Here is a 20177-nt window from a genome sequence, read left to right on the forward strand (position 1 = left end):
AAGCCATTTTGACCCCTCAACGTTATGGTTTACACGAATTTAACAAGAGGGTCATGATGGCCCTGAAATCGCTCACCTATATATAGGCCCCTGGGGCGGGGCCAATTTCAACCCAAGGGCTTTTATTTGAACAAACATGGTTTACAACCATAAGAAGATGTTTCATGATAAATATCTAAGCTCTAGCTCTATGGGGTTTTTAAAAGAAGATTTTTAAAGTTTTTAATATACACATATAGGGAAAAACAATGACCCCCTGGGCGGGGCCAATTTTGACCCCCAGGGCTTTTATTTGAACAAACTTGGTAGACACCCACTGGAAAATGTTTCATGATAAATATATAAGCTCTAGCTGTTTGGGTTTTTAAAAGAAGATTTTTTAAGTTTTTACTATATACATAAAGGGAAAAACAATGACCCCCTAGGGGCGGGGCCAATTCTGACCCAATGACTTTTATTTGAACAAACTTGGTAGACACTCACTAGAAGATGTTTCATGCTTAATATCTAAGCTCTAACTATTTTGGTTTTTTAAAAGAAGATTTTTTAAGTTTTTACTATTTACAAATAAGAAACAAGATTGCATTTGAGAAAAATGCTATGCCACCGCATGGTTCAAATTTCATAGCTGTACATCAAAGGACAAGAAAGTAGGTCACATCATCAAAATCTAGGTCAAAGTTCAATTTTACAACTAAAACTGTGCACATGGTCAAAATGTCATTGCTGTACATCAAAGGACAAGAAAGTAGGTCACTGTCCCCTTGGGCAAGGCATAATTTTGACCCAAGGGTTTAATAACAATCTTGATACAGGTCCACCAAACAACATTTCAAGTCAAATATCTAAGCTATAGCTTTCTCCCATTCAGAAAACATTTGTTTTATTTTCTGTTTTTACTACGTGTACATAATGAGAATCACTGCCCCCGGGCAGGGCCAATTTTTGACATTTGAAAAACTTTGGTAGAGGACCTATAGATGATATTGTATATCAAACATCAAAGCTCTATGCCTTGAACCTTCAGACAAATTTTTTTTTTCACTATATGTACATAATGAAAATCAATGACCCCAAGGGGCGGAACCAATTTTGACCCCAGGGCTAAAATTTGAACAATCTTGCTAGAGGTTCACTACATAATGTTTCATGCAAAATATCTTAACTCTATCCTTTGTCAATTTAGAGAAGATGATTTTTTAAGTTTATATATATACATATAAGATAAACCTATGGCTCCCAGGGGCGGGGCTTATTTTGACACAAGAGGCAAAATTTGAACATCTTTGGTAGAGTACCTTTCATATGATGATATTATTTAACAAATATTAAAGCTAGATCTAAGCCTTGTACCTTCAGACAAATAAGATTTTTTTATTTTTCACTATATGTATATATTGAAATCAATGACCCCCAGGGCGGGGGTAATTTTGACCCCAGGGCTATAATTTGAACAATCTTGCTAGAGGTTTACAACACAATGTTTCATGCAGAATATCTAACCTCTAGCATTTGTCAATTGCTAGAAGAATTTTTTTTAAGTTTTTACTATATACATATAAGGAAAACCAATGACCCCTGGGACGGGGTTGATTTTGACCCCAGGGCTATAATTTGAACAATCTGGGTAGAGGTCTACCAGACAATGCCTTATGCAAAATATCTAAGCTCTAGGCCTTTTGGGTCTTTACAAGAAGGTGTTTTTAGTTTTTACTATATGTACATATAGCGAAAATCAATGACCCCGGGGCGGGGCCGATTTTGACCCAAGGGCTATAATTTGAACAATCTTGGTAAGGGTCTACCAGATGATGCCTTATGCAAAATATCTAAGCTCTAGGCCTTTTGGGTTTTTACAAGACGGTATTTTAAGTTTTTACTATATGTACATAGTGAAAATCAATGACCCCCGGGGCGGGGCCAATTTTGACCCCAGGGCTAAAATTTAAACAATCTTGTTAGAGGTCTACCAGACAATGCCTTATGCAAAATATCTAAGCTCTAGGCCTTTTGGGTCTTTACAAGAAGATTTTTTAAATTTATTCTTATAATTCCTTTTGGTTGCCATGGCAACCAGATTTCTGCATGGAATGAAATTCTTTGAACAACTTTGGAAGCCCTTCACCCAAGGAACAATCCTGCCAAGTTTGGTTGAAATTGGACAAGTGGTTTTTTCACAAGAAGATTTTTAAGTTCACTATATAATCTATATAACACACACAAACACAACATATGGGCTAGAACGGCAGCTTCAGTATTTGAACATGTTCTCATTACAGTGACTTGTAATATGGATTAATCCGGTGCCCTTGCTGAAAATAAATTTCAATACATAAATACATTATATTCTAATACTTATAAATGAATATTAGAGCAAGATATTGATGAAATAAAATGCGTATTTTAATTTCTATCCAAAGTTCCCTGTAAAAATTTATTTTCACTGCAGTTGAACTCATATTTTCGCGTATTTTCTACTTGGTGTCTTTAGAGTCAGGATATCTACATTTACTTTAAATCTGCAGTTATCAAATATCATATTTAAAGGGAAAGGTCTGTTCTCAAATTTTAATGTCAGAGATAAAGATAAAAAATGTATTATTCTGTAGATAATAATATACAGAAAGAATTCAACGAATATTTCGTAATAAATCACATGATCTCAGAATTACATACGCTTGGAGTGTCAATGAAAATTACCAAGTATATTATCACTCGTGCTACCGCCACTCATGAAATATTTATTTTCATAACAACTTCGTATAAGAAAGAGTAAATCATGTATTTATAGAAAAACTTGGAATTAAAATCCTTATTTATTATATACTTTATAAATGATACTAGGTTGGGAAGAAATTATAGATGAAATAAAAAACCATGCGATATTTATTCATTTTCCGTCACTCTATTCACTGATAAAAAGTCGTTTATTTTTCACAATAGCAGTGAAACGTATATTTCCGTATTTTCACTTGGTGTCTGCTTGCTTTGAACAACTCTCTCTTCTAGAATATCTGCCAGTACTTCAAACAATATTTAGGATGAAGCAGGAAATTATTATAATGTCAACAGAAGGGAAAATGTTAAATAAATAATAAATCAAGAAAATTCAAGTTTTTTTTATCTATAAATATCATGATTTATTGTATCATCTTTGTGGCACTGAAAATTACCAATATTTTCACACACGTGGCTACCGCATCAGAATATAATCTATACCATCGACAATGAAAATAAATTGCATGTATTCAGTATAGAAAAAATTGAATATCCTCTAAATGTATGGTGTTTATTCAGTGACACATAATAGGATTAACATCGCAGCACCTGCCGATGCTAATTAAATTGAATCAGATATACTTTAAGAATACACTAAACATGTATTAGATCAATAAAAAAATGAACGTAAGTATATAAGAGGTTTAAAGGTGTATATTATAGTACATATTACTAAAATTAAATTGGTCAGACACGGCGCAGCGCGGGCGACAATTTAATTTGTAATTACTATTACTTGATAAGATATTTAACTGGCTTATTAGTGTTTAAAAGATATTAACCGGAAGTGCGTGCATTATAGATTATGAAATATCGACTTTGGGCAAATGATATTTCGAAATCCTACTTAAAAATATGGCCTCATGTGCAATATGGTCATGATTGCTGCAAGAACCAATATGGTTGTCAGAAAGAGAAATATCTACTTGTAGACTGCATATTATTATATTACATTCTGGTAAATAAATACATATAGATACTTTATAACTCTGGTGAATAACTGTATTGAATTTTTATAAATGATTTTAGAAAATTGGCTTGCGATAAGATATGATTCTGCTAGTGAACAAATATTTTATGGCAAAATTGGTTGAAGAACTTATATGTTATCATATTGTAGATACCATAGAAGACCAACCGGCACGCCCCGACAAACGCTCGAATGTTAGGTTGTGATCAATCTTAATGACTCTTAGGGCATTCAACGAAAGAATTATTTTTTGGTACTTAATCATGTGGCACATAGGTTTGAAAACTAAAAATCGAACAAAGGGCCATCACAATTCTGTTAAAATTGGGTCGCCAGCGCAAAATTCCTTCCATCTTAGCAACTATTAAAGAGGTTAGTTATACACTGAGACATAGTTTACAGCAAAATCTGCCCATCGGTTTAAGAGGAGTGCGTTCAGAAAATTTCTAGACACTCATGGATAGTATAGTGTAAATTGAAAAAAATCAACACAAAGGGCCATTTTAATTTCTGTTTAAATTTTAGTCGAAGCGAAAAGTTCCTGCTCCTTTACTGCCATCTACTCTCACGCACTCTCAACGGATTTTGTCATGAGCCACCTGTAAGTTAGACGCACGTACGCAAATATGCCAATCTACCGTTAGTAAGAGGAAGTTGGCATTCACAAGATTTAGGGACGTACCAACTTTTGGATGTGTTGAGAGAATCAGAGTAGTACGAATATCGACTCATTACCTGGACCAACGTCCAATTGTAAAGCATCAAAGAAAGCGCAAAATAAGCTCATATAAAGCAAAACAAGTGTGCATGATGGCCTAAGAGACAATGATGGCCTCTGAAGGGCGCTCACCATGGTCACTAGAATAGCCTCCCCCGCAATGACACTCCACTACGTCATAAGACAGATGTTTCATGCTAAACATCTAAGCTCTAACTTATTCATTGGGCTTTTAAAAGAAGATTTTTTTAAGTTTTTACTATAACATCATATAGTTTAAAAAACATATAGAACACCCCTGAGGGGCTCGGGGCCATTTGTATTGACCCCATATGGCTATTTTATTTAATCAGTATCGTTTGTGCGATACAATACTAGAAGATCGTTTATCTATATTATTATTAAGTATAATCTAACTCTAGGCTATCTATGGGTTTTTCAAAGAGGATTATTTTAAGTTTTTCTTTATAACATCATATTAAGTATGTAAATAAAATTGACTTTCCAGGGCAGGGACCAAATATTTATGCGCCTCCAGGGCTTTTATTTGTCAGAGATTGTTGAGACACAGCTATTCACTAGAAGAATGTTCTGTCTCACTAACCTGTATTATCTAACTCTCTGCTATTTGGGTTTTTTTCAAAAGTAAGATAACTCTTTTAATGCTGTATATATTGTGAAAACATTCAATTGTGACCCCCGGGCAGGGCCAATTTGGCCCGCAGGAACTTTTATTTGAAAAACTAACTTGGTAGACACCTTTAGAGAACATGTTATTTCATTGACTAAATAATCTTAAGCTCTAGCTCTTTGAGTTCTTTAAAGAAGATTTTTAATTATAAACTATAATCAATGCAACTAAAGGGAAAATCAAAGCTGAACCCCTGTGGAGTGCGGTGGCCAATTTTAAGACGCCCAGGGCTTTTATTTGAACAAACTTTGGTAAGACACCATAAGAAGAATGTTTCATGACTTAAACTCATTCTAAGCTCTTTAGCCTCGATATAGGGCTTTTTACAAGAGAGATTTTCCTTATTTCAGTTATTTTATATATACTATACACATATACGCAAAATGTAGTTAACAAAATGAATGAGCACCCATTTTCTTTGTCGGTAGATCCGGGCCCAAAGTTGTTGAAGATGCACCAGGGCCTTTTTATTTGAAAACTTCTGTGAGACGGCATCATATACTAGAATAGGATTGTTTCACTGCTTAATATCTAAAATACTCGCTATTCTGGGTTTTTTCAAAGAAGATTTTAAAGTTTTTGCTATACACATATAAAGATAAAGGATTCAATTGCTATATATCTTGTCTCTCCGGGGTCTATGAGGTCCATTTTTGACCCCAGGTCTTTATTTGAACAACCTATTGTAGCCACTCACTAAAAGATGTTTCATGCTTAATATCTAACTCTAGCTATTTGGGTTTTTTCAAAGAAGATATTTTAAGTTTTTGCTATAACCATATAAGGAAAATCATGACCACACCGCGGGCGGTGGCCGACAATTTTGACCGCCAGGGCTTTGCATTGAACAAACTTGGGTAGAGGAACACCTATTAGAAAACGTATTGTGCTAAGATTAATATAGCCATGTCGCTCATTTGAGTCATATTTAATAAGTTATGAGATTTTTTAGAGTTTTTATCAAGTTGCCATATAGGGAAAATCAATGACCCCGGGGCGGGGCCAATTTTGAACGAGCCCAGGTGCTGTTTACTCATTGAACAAACTAATTGGGTAGACTATCTTATTAGAACATGTTCATGCTAAATATCTTAGCTCTACTCTTCTATTGGTTCGTTTAATAAGAAGATTTTTATAAGTTTTTTCTATAGATGGCATATAGGGCCGATATATTCAATTGACCCCCCTGGGGGCGAGGGCCAATTTACTGACCCAGGGCTTTTATTTTGCACAGCGAAAGTGATGGATAAAAGCACACCTTATTATAGATCATCACTGTTTGAGTGACTCAATATCTTAGCCATAGCTCTTTTGAGTTCGTATTCACAGAAGATAAAGAAGATTCTTTTAAGTTTTTACTATAGCATGATGAGGTTAAAATCAAATGACCCCGGCTTAACCCCCTGGGGCGGGGCAATTTTGACCCCAGGGATTTTTGAACAAACCAGTATGGTAGATCACTCTCATTTGTTAGAACATGGTGGCATTGCTAAATAATGTTTAGGTCTCGTTATGCTCTTTGTAGGTTCTTTTAACCCATTATCTTCATGAGCATTTTGTGAAAAATGGCTGTTTTCATTAAAAGTCTCCCGTTAACAAGTTCAAATTGGCTATAATACTAAAAAGAGCTGTCTGTAGGGACAAGCAACGCTCTGAATTGACTCTTATATTCTCTATTTGGTTAGGTGTTGAAAAGGTAAAGAAGGCCGTTGAGAGTTGTTTTAAAATTTTTAAGTTACAAAAGGGCTTATTTTTTTTTTATAAATTCTTGTTATAGCCATTAGAGAGAGTCTAATTAAACAGTATTGGCTTGACTATTCGGAAGTGTATTTTGGTGATAGGGTGTTTTTTAATATTGACGTATATAATCAATACTAAATTACTATGAATAAAAAACATAAATTGTGACAGTAAAAGGTACAAAGGCTTGTTAGTAAGTATGTTTATCAAGTAAATTCACTGCTTTAATTATTTATGAATGACATATAATATAATGTCCCAAATAAAGGCAGCAAACACACCTTCAAGTCAGTATTATGTGCAGATACAGACAGCTTACAAATGCTTTCTAAGTTTGAAAAAGGAGAAAAATTCAAGCCTAAATGCAAGATAGAAATTATGATCCTTTGTCAGGACACTACCAATTATAGACCTTAAATGCAAAATATGTGAAGTTTTAAATAAATATCATTTAATAGTAATGGGGCAGATCACTGTAAAACTTGCATGAAATAAACATTAACGCAAGGGACTCGTTGTAGTTAGAAAAGGGGCATATGAATGACAAGCCTTAAAATGCAAGATCTGTGTATGTATTATGGTAAACTTTGGTCAGTGACATAGCCAATAGAGGGTGAACCCCTGAGAATATGAAGGCTAAGTCCATGAATATAAAGTTTCAAGTAAATTAACTTTGTAAGGATCCGTTTAACACACATTTAATCCAAAATTTCTAAAGTTAATCAAAGGGCAAATAATAATACTGGCCAAAGTATTAACGTCAGTGTCAAGAAGTTATGCTCAATTTTGCAAACTGAATGTACATTGTTAACTATAAAAAAGCATTTTAAATATTATCAATTGAACTATATCTCAATTAGTCAATTTAATTCGAGTATATTGTGCTTACAGTAAAAACTTATTCACCAAACATTTTTCTAAGTTCCAAGGGCTCAACAAAATTCTTGTCAAATGCTTATATGTTCTGTCTATGTGTGTCTATGGTTTAATGGTTATAAACTTGTCCATCTGAGGTAGCCTTGTTACTATATAAATGTAGTTATTGATAAGTTTCAATTGAATAATTCTCAGAAATAATTTGAGATTAATTTGACTTTACAAAAAGAACTTTAAACACAATAGATTTTCTAAGTTAAAAGGGGATAAATTTCTGTCAATATTGTAGGACAGAAGTTCACGTCCAAACAGCCATATCGATGTATTACCTTAGTTTACTACTCAATAAGTATTAAGTTTGTTACAAAGTGTGTCAATGTTGAAATATTCTAAGCAGACTAAATTTGAGATATTTGACTTTACAAAAACTTTCACCAAAATTTCTAAAGTTAAAAAGGGGATAATTCTGTCAATATTGTAGGAAGTTATAGAACTATTGTCTATCTTGATGTACCTTGTTACTATAAATAAGTATTGGTATAAAAAATAATTGTAGTTTCCAAATTGAATATTCTCAAGTAATAATTGAGAATATTTGACTTTCACATAGATAACTTTAACCAACGCAGACCTGTCGGGACTTGTGCTTAAGCTGGACTGCCATAGAGACTGCAATTCGTGCTTGAAGAGGGGGCGACTACAATAGCTCTCATATTCTTCGAAATAGTCGAGCTAAAAACTAGCTTCAACACTAATCAATGACGTTGGCATCACATAGTGTTGACTGGGCCCATTGCCCTTGAAAATAACTGCTCAGAGTTAATTTTCTGTTATACTCATATGGGTTATGGCCAAGAGGGGATCCATCTCAAAATTGCCAAAAATGTCACTATTTTTTGCGTTTGTGATGTTTTATTCATTCCATCAGACAATTGATATTACCAAAGTGCTGACAAAGTACTTATACTCCAAGTGGATTAAGATCAGATCCAAATGCTTTTCGCAGCGTTGTTAATCAACCATAACTCTATGGTTTTTATTGATCAATTATAGGGAGTATAATAATAGTCAAGCACTCTACAAAAGTCCAATAATTTTCTTGAGCGATGAGATCAAATGACAACCTGGGGCGGCATTTTGCCCCAGGAGCTTTTATTTTGAACCAAAACTTGGTAGAACATACAACACTACACAGACAGGATGTTTCATTGCAAAATATATCTAAAGACACTGCCCAATGCTTCTTATGGTGATTTTAAAAGAAGAATGTTTGTTATTGTCTTGCGTTGCGCCATGGCACCTAGTCAGAGCTTGCTAGCATTGATAGGAATTAAAATTCTTTGAACAAATTATTTTAAAGATGACCACAAGGAAACATTCTGTGAAGTTTGGATGAAATTGGCTTAGTAGGTAGTTATGGAGGAGTATGTCATTTAAAGTAAGTTTAGGGAACGGCGCACGTGAACAGTAAATATCTCTCGGTATCGAGCTTCGTGTCGGACGCCAGGACGCAAAAAAGTACGATCACGAAAAGATGGGCTAAATAGCGTCATAATTGTTCTGTAAGTGTTTCAATTAGGATGTCAGAAATAAAAAGCTCACCTCTGTCACTTTGGTGACAAGGTGAGCTAAAAATCCTGTGAACCTTTGACCTTCGTGAACACACATCAGTAGACCATTTGTCAAAACCAATAGGTATCATCTACTAATATGAGCTAACCCTTCATTTGCCCAAAGCTAATCAATTCATGAAGACTATGGGCTAATACGGAATACTTAAAGTTATTGGAGAGGTATAAGCTTATTTAGTCAAGGTCCTGTGATCTGAACTTAGAAACTCAGTGACTTCAAAAATTCAATAGGGGTCATCTACCTAATCATGAATAATATATCTTCAGGGCCAAGTAATATGAAAGAACTGTTGGGTTAAGGGAATCTGCAAAGATTATTTGGCGGTATCACCAACTTATATTAAATATATCTAAGCTCACTTCACTTGTGAGCCTTGCGAGCACAGCGTTTAACCCCCCAGTGACTTCTGATACAAAAATCATAGGGGTCCATCTGCTAATCATGAACTGAATCAATCCAATAAAAATGCCAAAATATGAAGACTGTGAGCAAAAAAAGGAACCTCAAAGTTATTTAGAGGTGGCGGTTTCAAGCACGCAAAATAAACCAACATGGGTGACATGACACATGACCCAGTCACTGGACTAGTGAGACGAAATGGAATATAAATGGGCCATTTCTTTTAGTTATTGTTCTTTTTGTTTAATAGAGGAGCCAATGGCCCTTACTCTATTATTTGATTAATCGGAATGAACTCTATTGTTCTCCTTTTGTTCTGTTTACATTAGATGGCCTCCTATCCCTTTCCGGTTGATTATGACTGATATGCGCAGACAGACAGTTGTGCAGCCAGACGGGACACAGCTGATTCCAGTATATACCTCCACCCCCTTACAATTTGTTGTGGGGGGTATAAAAAGTGTATTTATTGTAAATCTAATGTCTAATAAATTACATGCATGTATATTAGAATAGTGATAGTGTCTGCACGTATCCTATGTATTGTTATTTTAATGTAATGTGGTGTACATGTAATATTTTATTTGTTTGTTACGTTTTTTGGTAAATAATATACATAAATTAATTAATCAAACGGCTGAAAATGTTCTAACCTCATTACTTTGTGTTTTATTTTAAAAAACGCATGTCTTTCCAAATATAACCAATACATTAAATTAAGGGGTCGAAAATGTTTCGGTATAGTTTAAGGGTTCTAAGTGTCTTAAGGGGTCTAAGTGCAGGGGTTGGAGAGTGTCTTGGGGGTTCGAGGTGTCAAGCGGGTCGAGATGTCATAAACATCTCTAATAAATTGGCTAAAATAAAAGCATTCGTTTTCTAAGTATTAGCTCACGATTGAGTTAAGACATATCTATACGAGGTCCTAATCTGACTTAAGATGTTTCACTGTCCCTTTGAACTTGCTTGGTTTATAAAAGAAATGTTTAGAAGCAATTAAATTTCAAATCAAGCAAGCATCAATTTTTGTTGTGCAGAGGGCAGTGAATATAATGAATGTAAAAAATCATATGAATGAAAATATTACCAATCTCTATCTCACAGAAAGTCTCCTGTGCTCATCATACTTGGTCCAGGTTTTGAAATGCCCCGTTTCGCACTCTCCTCTCACATAAAAAAAAACTCCAAGAGATATTCGTGAAGCTCATCCAACATGTTATGCAACACACATAAACCTGAAATATGTTTATGGTCAAAACACTATGTCTGGTAGCAGTAAGGAACTAAAAGTAAATCAAAGTTGAAGGAATTGCTAATTAACTGTTGACACATGGGAGATAAACTAACACTTCGCGACTCCATAAATCATTCTCAATTTAATGACATAACGATTTTACGAAGCCTACATCTTGATATTTAACCACACAAAGCCATGTTATGGTAAAATGCGCTTATACCTAAATGAAACATGGGTGCCGATAAAACCTCGAAGACAAGCTTATAGCAAATATATATACTGGTTGTGATTTATCATATAACGCTGTCAATTTCTAAAATGAAAGCTGTTCTAATGTTTACATTCAAATAACACTAGAACCATGTGAATTGTTCAAGTCTATAGACGTTTGCATTAAATAATGAGGGGACCTTGTCCAGAACACACGCTGTGTAATTTTGTTCACATTTCACCACAACGATAGTTGCATGTCGGAAAATCATCCTCGTGGATGGCAGGGAAAAAGAAGTGTGAAAATATGCTGCAGTCAGTGTTAGAATAAATGTGTGTCAACAATATTCAATATTAGGTATATTCCAATCTGATCTGTGGTAATGCTCACTTGATTTGTTTGAGAGTACAGACCAAAAAAAAAAACCAATTGACACATAATTGGTTACTCCACACATATAAATATGATTAAGGATTTTTAAAAGAAATAGTAATTGGGGTAAAAAAAGTTGGGACCTTAGTATATAATTTTTGCGAGCTCCATAGAAGTTCAACTATAGACTATTTTTTGTTTCTTTACAGATGAGTCGTTTGCGAATATTAATGTGGTTTGGAAGCTAGATTAGTAGTTACACTCGATCTAGTAAATATGGGGAGGGAGTACTAAAGAGAGATAAGTAGGTGTCGTACAAAGCGCTATTCCATATGGAATAAATTGATTCAAAAGAAAAGTATTCTTACTTGATAAAAAATTTAGACAATTACATAGCTTTATTAAAATATGTTTAATTAATAAATACTGGTTACAAGTATATATTTTTCCATAAATAAACAGATGTATTACTTCCATTCGCTTGAAACTCAGATGTCCTTGAATGCAATCTCCCTTAGACGCATCAGAAATACTTACATTTGCGGCATGTCGCATCTTCTGGATATAATATATATTATTGATTCTAGCATGATCGGATACGTGCGTAGGACACAATATCTCTCGACTTCGCTCCAGCATCCGATAGACTCTGGTCCTTCAAGGCCGAGTTATATATTTTAGTGTGTAAAATAGACACCCTTTTCGGTCTAACGCACAAAAAGACAACAAAAGGGTGCAGGTGGATGTTCTAAGACTGTAACGCTACAGATCTCAGCGGAAGAGTATGTGCTCTTTAACTACTCGTGTCGTGATAAAGGGCAATTGTGGTTAATTGAACAAAATAACAAGTTTTGTACCGATTTGTTTTGTAATGATAGTATTCGCTTTTTTTGCCGTTTTAAGTGGTACAGGAGAATAGTAAAGAGAAAAATAACTTCAGCGTATTAAGTGGACATAGTGCAAAAGTCAATAAGAATGACTATTTAACTGGACGTTTTAATAAACAACTGCCTGCTGTAAATGTTGTTTGTCTTTATTAGAAATATTTTATTAATTCATTGTGTATAATTATAATATGAATAATAAATATAAATTTGTCCGCATAATAAACATTATAAATATTAGGCCTATGTTCAACTGTAATGATCAGGTATCAAAGTACTCTCGTTTGGACTCGAACTTATACCAATCTCTAAACAAATTTGCAACAAGCCTTCTGACTTCAAGCAAATCGCAAATAGATTTGACTGTACTATAATTTTCAATAAATTAAAAGCAATGGTAGCTCAGCCATAACCGTGCCAGTGATTTATGAAGTAAGCTAATATTCTACACCTGTTAATATAAAGGAATACATTTCGTGAATCATACTGTCTTTACAATGTGCTCGAAATAATTTGAAAAGCAAACATTTCTCTTTCATAGAGGTCATTAAGACCTCCCTGCTATTGAATCTCTTTTTTAGAACGAGTGATCAGTCACACAGCCATTCTCCTATAATTGAAGCACTTTTTAATAATTCCTGTCTCCACATTTAAAATCGTAGTAAAATGTACAGACAAGCTTAAACATTTGTGACAAACATTTAAAAAAGTACACTGGATTGTTCTCAGAGCTTTGTAACTGTTATAAATTTTGTAAGAGCTCCTCGTTATTTATATTTTGGGTTACTGAAACGCATGTCCTGATCGCTGTCGTTGACCAAATTAAAGTTAAGATTGATGAAAGATATCATTTCATAAAGTTTATGCCTAAATCAATACGTATATAAATTGATTCGAATAACATAAGACTTATTTCATGATTTTTCTTTATGCTGCCGTCTCGAATAGCAAATAATGGTAACCAGTTCGATTCTTACTGGAATGCATACAATAATAACAATCTTTTAAGACAAAGTACTTCACTTAAAACAAATATCAAAAGATCTATATTTGCTAGTAATAAAATTGATAAATATAGATAGAAACCTGCTGAATGATACATTTTTAACACAAACCTGCTTTATTGTTAACATAGATTCATATGTCGCTCGTTAAAATGCTAAAGTTTATCCTTCCGTCAAATGTGGGAGTATATTTGTAAATTATACTACTTATAGGCATATCTCAATAAATATAAAATTATTGAAATATTGTTTTTGTATTTCTTAAAATGAATAAACACGCAACTGAGGATGTCGTTTTGCACAAAAAAATGTTGTGATACTGTGATCCGTAGAAGTCTATAACTCTCACTATTTTTATTCCATAACAACTAATTTTTTTCCGTTACCGAAAACGGCACTCACTCTTAACGAATGTTTCAGTACCAAATGTATAGGGGGCTTTATCACTTGACTGGTGTGACTTTTTTTGGCCTATCACCGGCTCGCCAATGATACGTCACGAGAGGTATGGCCTGCAACATTTTACAATTGACTTTTATGATACAAGTTGTGTCACAAGCTCTGGATGTGTAAGATAATGGGCTAATATACTGTATTTTTGGCAACCACTGTTTTGATTTTGATAACGATATTTTCACTATTATGTTAATTACAGAGAGAAATTTTACTGATAAAAATTGTATTGCAAGCTTTATTTTTCAGCAAACCACAGAGTCAAAAAGTAGCAAGTTGAGCTATTTTTTTTTTTTTTATCTGTTTAAAAACATTTGTTACGGAAATAGTTAATTATTTTGAGATCATAATCTGATGTCAATTATGTACTGTTATCGCATGTTATTTAACAATTTGAAATGAAATGTTTGTTTCAAACATGGAACAAATATTTCTATGAAAAAGAAGTGCACAGTTTATCAAATAGTCAAAGGCCAATTTCTTACGGCAGCATAGTCTTCTATATCACTTTTTTTCAGCACCATAATACAAATATTCTATGCTTGTCTTATAAAAATGTTCGAGAAAGCATATTTTTTTCATTATGAGTTAAGATATACGAAAATGGTAGTCTCAAATTAATCATGGAGATATTCTTAGAATGATTTGTATTTGTGGTGAGTATATCAAGAGAAAGACATGCTTGCTCACGATTGACAGAACATGATCAAATTTGTTACGCGAAACATAGCATTTATAAATGTTTGAATATGATTTTTATTAAAATGTTTTTTACTATCTAATAAAATACCAAAATGGTATCATTATGATCACTTACAATTATCTAATAAGTTTTAGAATGACCAATTATCTATCAATAAAGATATTAAGTGCCGCTATATGGGATAAAAATGATGATTATTATTTAATTGTATAATTATGCTAATTAAATTAAATCGCATGATAAATTAATATATATTTATTAATAAGGATGTTCATTTGTATAAGGTTTAATAAATTTATAATCCACATAAAATATGATTTTCTATTATATGAATGGTGCTTTTAAATACTCAGGAAGATATCAAAAAAGAACAAGCAGAGAGGAGAAAAGAACAAATCATTTAAAAGAGAAAAAAAACAGAAAAAAGTATTATCCCACTCAAAAAAGAAAAAGCACTAGTGAAGAAAATGTAGAGTACCTCAGGGTGTCAGTTGGACACTTGAAATGACTCTTTGACCCTTCAAATTTCTAAAAGGCCTGACTTGACCCACAGGATTTTAACTGGAGGGTCAAATTTTGTTAAAATTATGGGGATTTGGCCTTGTAGTCGGTAAAGCTTAGTCAAAATGACCCTCAGGATTTTATGGCTAGTGAACACCCTGTAGAGAACTACATGAAACATTATAACATTACAACAAATTTGTGTAAATTAGGTAGAAATAAGGCAAAATAAAAGTGAAAAAAAAAAGAATTCATGTTCATTTTCAGTGAAAAACATAATACATGTATTTCATTTTCCATAACACATCATGTTGTTCCGTAACAGATAATCTTTTTCCTGCACTTCCCTCATAAATGTTAAAAACTGTTAGTGTGGTTTATATATAATTGATAAAGGCGCATGCGTGTTTTAGTGATTGATGTTGTTTGTGAAAGATACCCACATAAAATTATGAAAAATTGTTATAAAGTAATTTAAGAGTGAAAATATTGTGGCTTATAATTTTTACACCTATTTTTTAATTATTCACCTATGCTCCGAACTAACAGATCATAAGGACTGTTTGATAGAATTATCAATTTGGTGCCAGACGAAGTTTTTTTTTGGCCTCACACGCTCACCATTAACACAGATAAATAACGTCGAAAAGGTTATATTTTGTAAGAAAAACACCATTTTTGGCAGATGATAGATGGTTATCCGAATTAAACGTTATGCTTTATTTGATATTTCTAGTCTCTAGTTGATTTTGACTATATATATATAGAATAAATTTTATGAAGTTATTGTTTGTGCATATGTTTCGAACAATGTCAATCTTTAGTTACAAATACAAAGTTAGCAAGTTTCAAGAATAAGATATGGCATAAAATATTTTTAGAGCTAAAGGCAAACCATTGGTCCTTTCACACAATCTTTACAATGCAATATTCCTTTTGGAATGTGTTTTGATTTAAATGATTAGTATACAATCAACTCATTCAAAGCAATTTCTGTGGTATATATATGTTCTGTAACAATGTATTCAGCAGTACTAACTTCAAAAAGCTTTCAGTATATTGAACAAAGTGGAGCGCATGTTGTGTTAAACTTCCACACAATCCTGTCCAAGTGTATTGCTGAAAGACAATTAAAAGCAAATATGAGTAAAAACCGTTGTTTTACTGAAAGCTGACAATATTATGTCATCAGTTTTTTGTGAACCAATTAAAGTTGCTTTCTCAAATTTGGGAGATAATGCAAGATCACAGTCGCCTAAATAAAAGTCATAGCTAAAGTCATTGTCAAGCTCTGTGTAGCAGGTGACATCAACAAGGCCACCGTCTAGACATGGGGTGCACAACACTAACTTCTTTCAACTTTTCTCTAAAGCAAAAGAAATCGAGTTTAAAGCAAATGTCTTTTAAAAAAAAAATATTAGTATTTAACAAAAAAAAATATATATTAATCTTTCATTTTCTCTATATATAATATATGTAAAAAAGTTCGGCCTTGTTGTTTTCCAAGTAATGTATCTTCAATAAATATATTAGGAACAGGATATCAGAAAATATAATACAAAATTAATGATAAAATGCCTTGAGTGTCCAAGGGCCATTTAACGCGCTCAAGGAGAGTAATATCATTAAATTATCTAATCTATGTCTGTTTTGGTCATAAAGATGTTGATTGTGTCTCAATATGAATAAAATCGTCACATAAAATTAATCGAAATGTTAGACAATCTTCAAGCTATTATTCAATTGACTTTTGACTTGAAGATTCTCATGCTATTTTAATACGCCTTATAGGTAAGGCCTGTTCAATATCCTCATAGAATGTATCTTGTCAAAAAGGTTGTTTTGTACCAAGTATGATAATAATTCCAGTGATGTGACATTAACAAGTAACAGCCCAATTATAGTAGATAATCGTGAATATTTAAAATACCTTCAAAGAATGTCAGAGTGTTCTATAGCATGAGTCATATTTGGCACTATTGAGTTATATGTACATGAAGGTTCTGACCGAGATTATAAGATATTTAGGAGTGTTTAAATATGAGATTATATATTCCATCTGATACACTCCCACACACGCTCCAGGTTTACCAAATCAAAAGCTAGAAGGCCGCTAGAGACGAAATTTTTGGTCTCAGACTGTCACAAAGGTGAACGGTTGGTTAAGAAGCATATATATTAAACCACATATCTTTGTTTCTTTGAGATAGTACATAAGTCGCAAATCGCTGATTTGTCTAGTGATTATATAACTAAGATGAGGCATTTGACTAGTCAGCTATTTCACACTGATCATTACAATTCAATGTTTATTTGGTCTTAAACAATATAAAAAAGAGCATACTTATAATGTTGCTTAACTGGGATTTTTAGTAATCTTCCTAGACTCTCTCTCCAAAACGAGCGCTGTATTGTACAACCATTGTTGAGGATTTACTACAGGGATGCTCATGCAAACCACATTATTCTAACTTAAAGTATAGTAATGCCTCATCTTTACTTTCACAGAACAATACTCGAGAATTGTTTATTAACACTTGAGAGATGGTCATAATAATATCATGGTCTTGAATAGAAGCATGTAATATCTGTAAGTCATTTTGCAAAAAATCTTCTCACAATGAGTAATATAATTAACAATGACAACGCCAAACAATAAAGTAGAGCACTGCTAGGCAGAGCATTATAATCCCGAAAGTGTTGTATTGTTTTTATAGCTAATGGAATGAATCATTTGTAAGATGAGATATTATAGTATGATAAAGTATTTATTTCCTTCAAATTCGCATAACTAACCTTTATTGCAATCTTCACATAATATTTGTTGGCAGATGGACACTTTAAGTAGACTCCACTGAGAACTGTTTTCACAGTATTAAAGGTTATCACGAGAACGTAGTGAATCCACGAAAATCCATATAGGGGTTTGTTCTCACCCTATATATGAGTCAAACTCATCCACTATATGATATCTGGTACTCACATGTGGGCCAAATTCGGAATAAAGTTATGTCTGCGAAACTGTTATTCTAGTTTTAGTATTACTGATACTCTCAGACACTTTGATCTCTTGCCAAGGAGCGCTCGTTCTACCAAAATCATAGGGGTCCTTACTACAACCCAATATGGATCAGCAATTATCCTATGAGTTTGAATAATGTGGGGCCAAATGGACAATTAAATTAGTTTTCCGGAAACTGTTTTTCAGTTCTATATATAAGTATAGTAAAACACGTTAAGAACTTTGAACTTGTAAACTCTGCGGCTGAAGGGACCATCATTATGGTAGGTGTCTTATAACATCAACAATATGGCAATTTCTATGATCTCTATGAAGCTTGAACACTTTGGTGGCTAAACTGGAACTGAACGTTTAGTGCTGCTGGAAACCTGAGTTTGTCTAGAGTGTCTTAATAGGTTATCAATGAACGTTGTTATGTAGAGTATACTCAGAGAATAATAGGGTCTTCTACTTAATATGTTCAATCATGCCCTTTATGAATTATATGAATATTAGTGGTCGAGAAATATGAACTTAAGTGAAAGCTCCCAGAAACTGTTTACAAGTTTTAATAGGTAGTCAAATTCATTAAATAGAAATGGTGCTTATTGACCATATTAGCATGTCGACCACCAAAATACAAATAGGGGGTCTCACAACTCAGAATGTATGGAACGATATACCATATGAAGTATTGAACAGCTTGAGTGGGCCAAATGGAATAACCTTAAGTTAATGCTACGGAAACTTTTTTTCAGTTTAGAAATGTAATAGTCGACCGTTATGATCCGATTATGTGAACTTGTGACCACGCCGGAAACTCAATACGCGATCATGATCTGCGAATATGCGAAGCATAGATACCGGTATTATGAAGTTTGATATATTTTTCTGTCGGTATGCGGAGAGTCAAGGAGTGATTGTTCTCCTATCCAGGATATTCGCTATTTTTCACGAGTAGTTTTTATTACGTATATGTGACCATCTTTGATCATTCTTGTACCTTGTTTACACTCATTAGTGGACACTACTGTTCTAATATACAAAAGATCATAGCGAGGTGCTTCCACAATACTAGGACAATCATCCTATGAAGGTCTCGATTGTAGGCTTATACTGTTGGCCAAATGGAACTTAAGGTTTATGCTGCACACCAAAAGTTATTCAAGTTTCGGGTAATAGTGAAGTGTTAGACCATGTGCGACTCCGCTCCTATAGTACTCCATATAGGGGATGCTTCCTACACATTATACTTAATAGGAACAATTCGATTGCTAATTGAAGTTTTAAATAACTGGTGGGCAAATGGAACTTAAGATTATGGCTCCGGAAACAAATTGCTTTAAAACTTGAAAGGGCGGACATCATGGCCGAAATCTTGTAATAAGGGCCATTATTTCGATTTTGTTATATTTGAAATTTCTACTGTAGGTATATCTAATATATGTATATGTGCCTAGATGTGACTCTTTTGCGCCTTTTCCCGCATATTCTACTGTTCCGGAATGAACTCTATTGTTCTCTTTTGTTACTGTTTACCAGTTAGACTGGGCCCTCTACACCTATTCTATGTTAGAGCGGACTGACGGAGATGGATGGCAGACCGCCCGACCGTCAGGCGGTATAACATAATATGTCCGAATTCTTTCGGGCATTACCTAAGCATAATTTATAATATTCATATTCGTAAACATTATATATGTACTTACAAAAGAATCCTGATAATGATATATACAATTGTCCTAGAATCATACGACTTCGCTGACAATTTCAACGAAATTCTGCGATACACACGTCGCAGCTCCCACTGAATATATGAGATAATGAAATAATATATCTATTTTTAGTGTCCATAAGATTTTGAAGAGTTTTGAACTTGACCTCGAACCGACAAAACACCTCGCGACATATTTCCAGGATTTTCAGTCACTGCATCCACTAGAATCAGTTACTAATACTTTAATCTCTATTATATTCTTTCCTGTGACGCATATACGGTTAGATGATCTC

Source organism: Ruditapes philippinarum, unplaced genomic scaffold, assembly GCF_026571515.1.
Source record: "Ruditapes philippinarum isolate M1 unplaced genomic scaffold, ASM2657151v2 ctg7914_1_1_1_1, whole genome shotgun sequence".
NCBI lineage: Eukaryota > Metazoa > Mollusca > Bivalvia > Venerida > Veneridae > Ruditapes > Ruditapes philippinarum.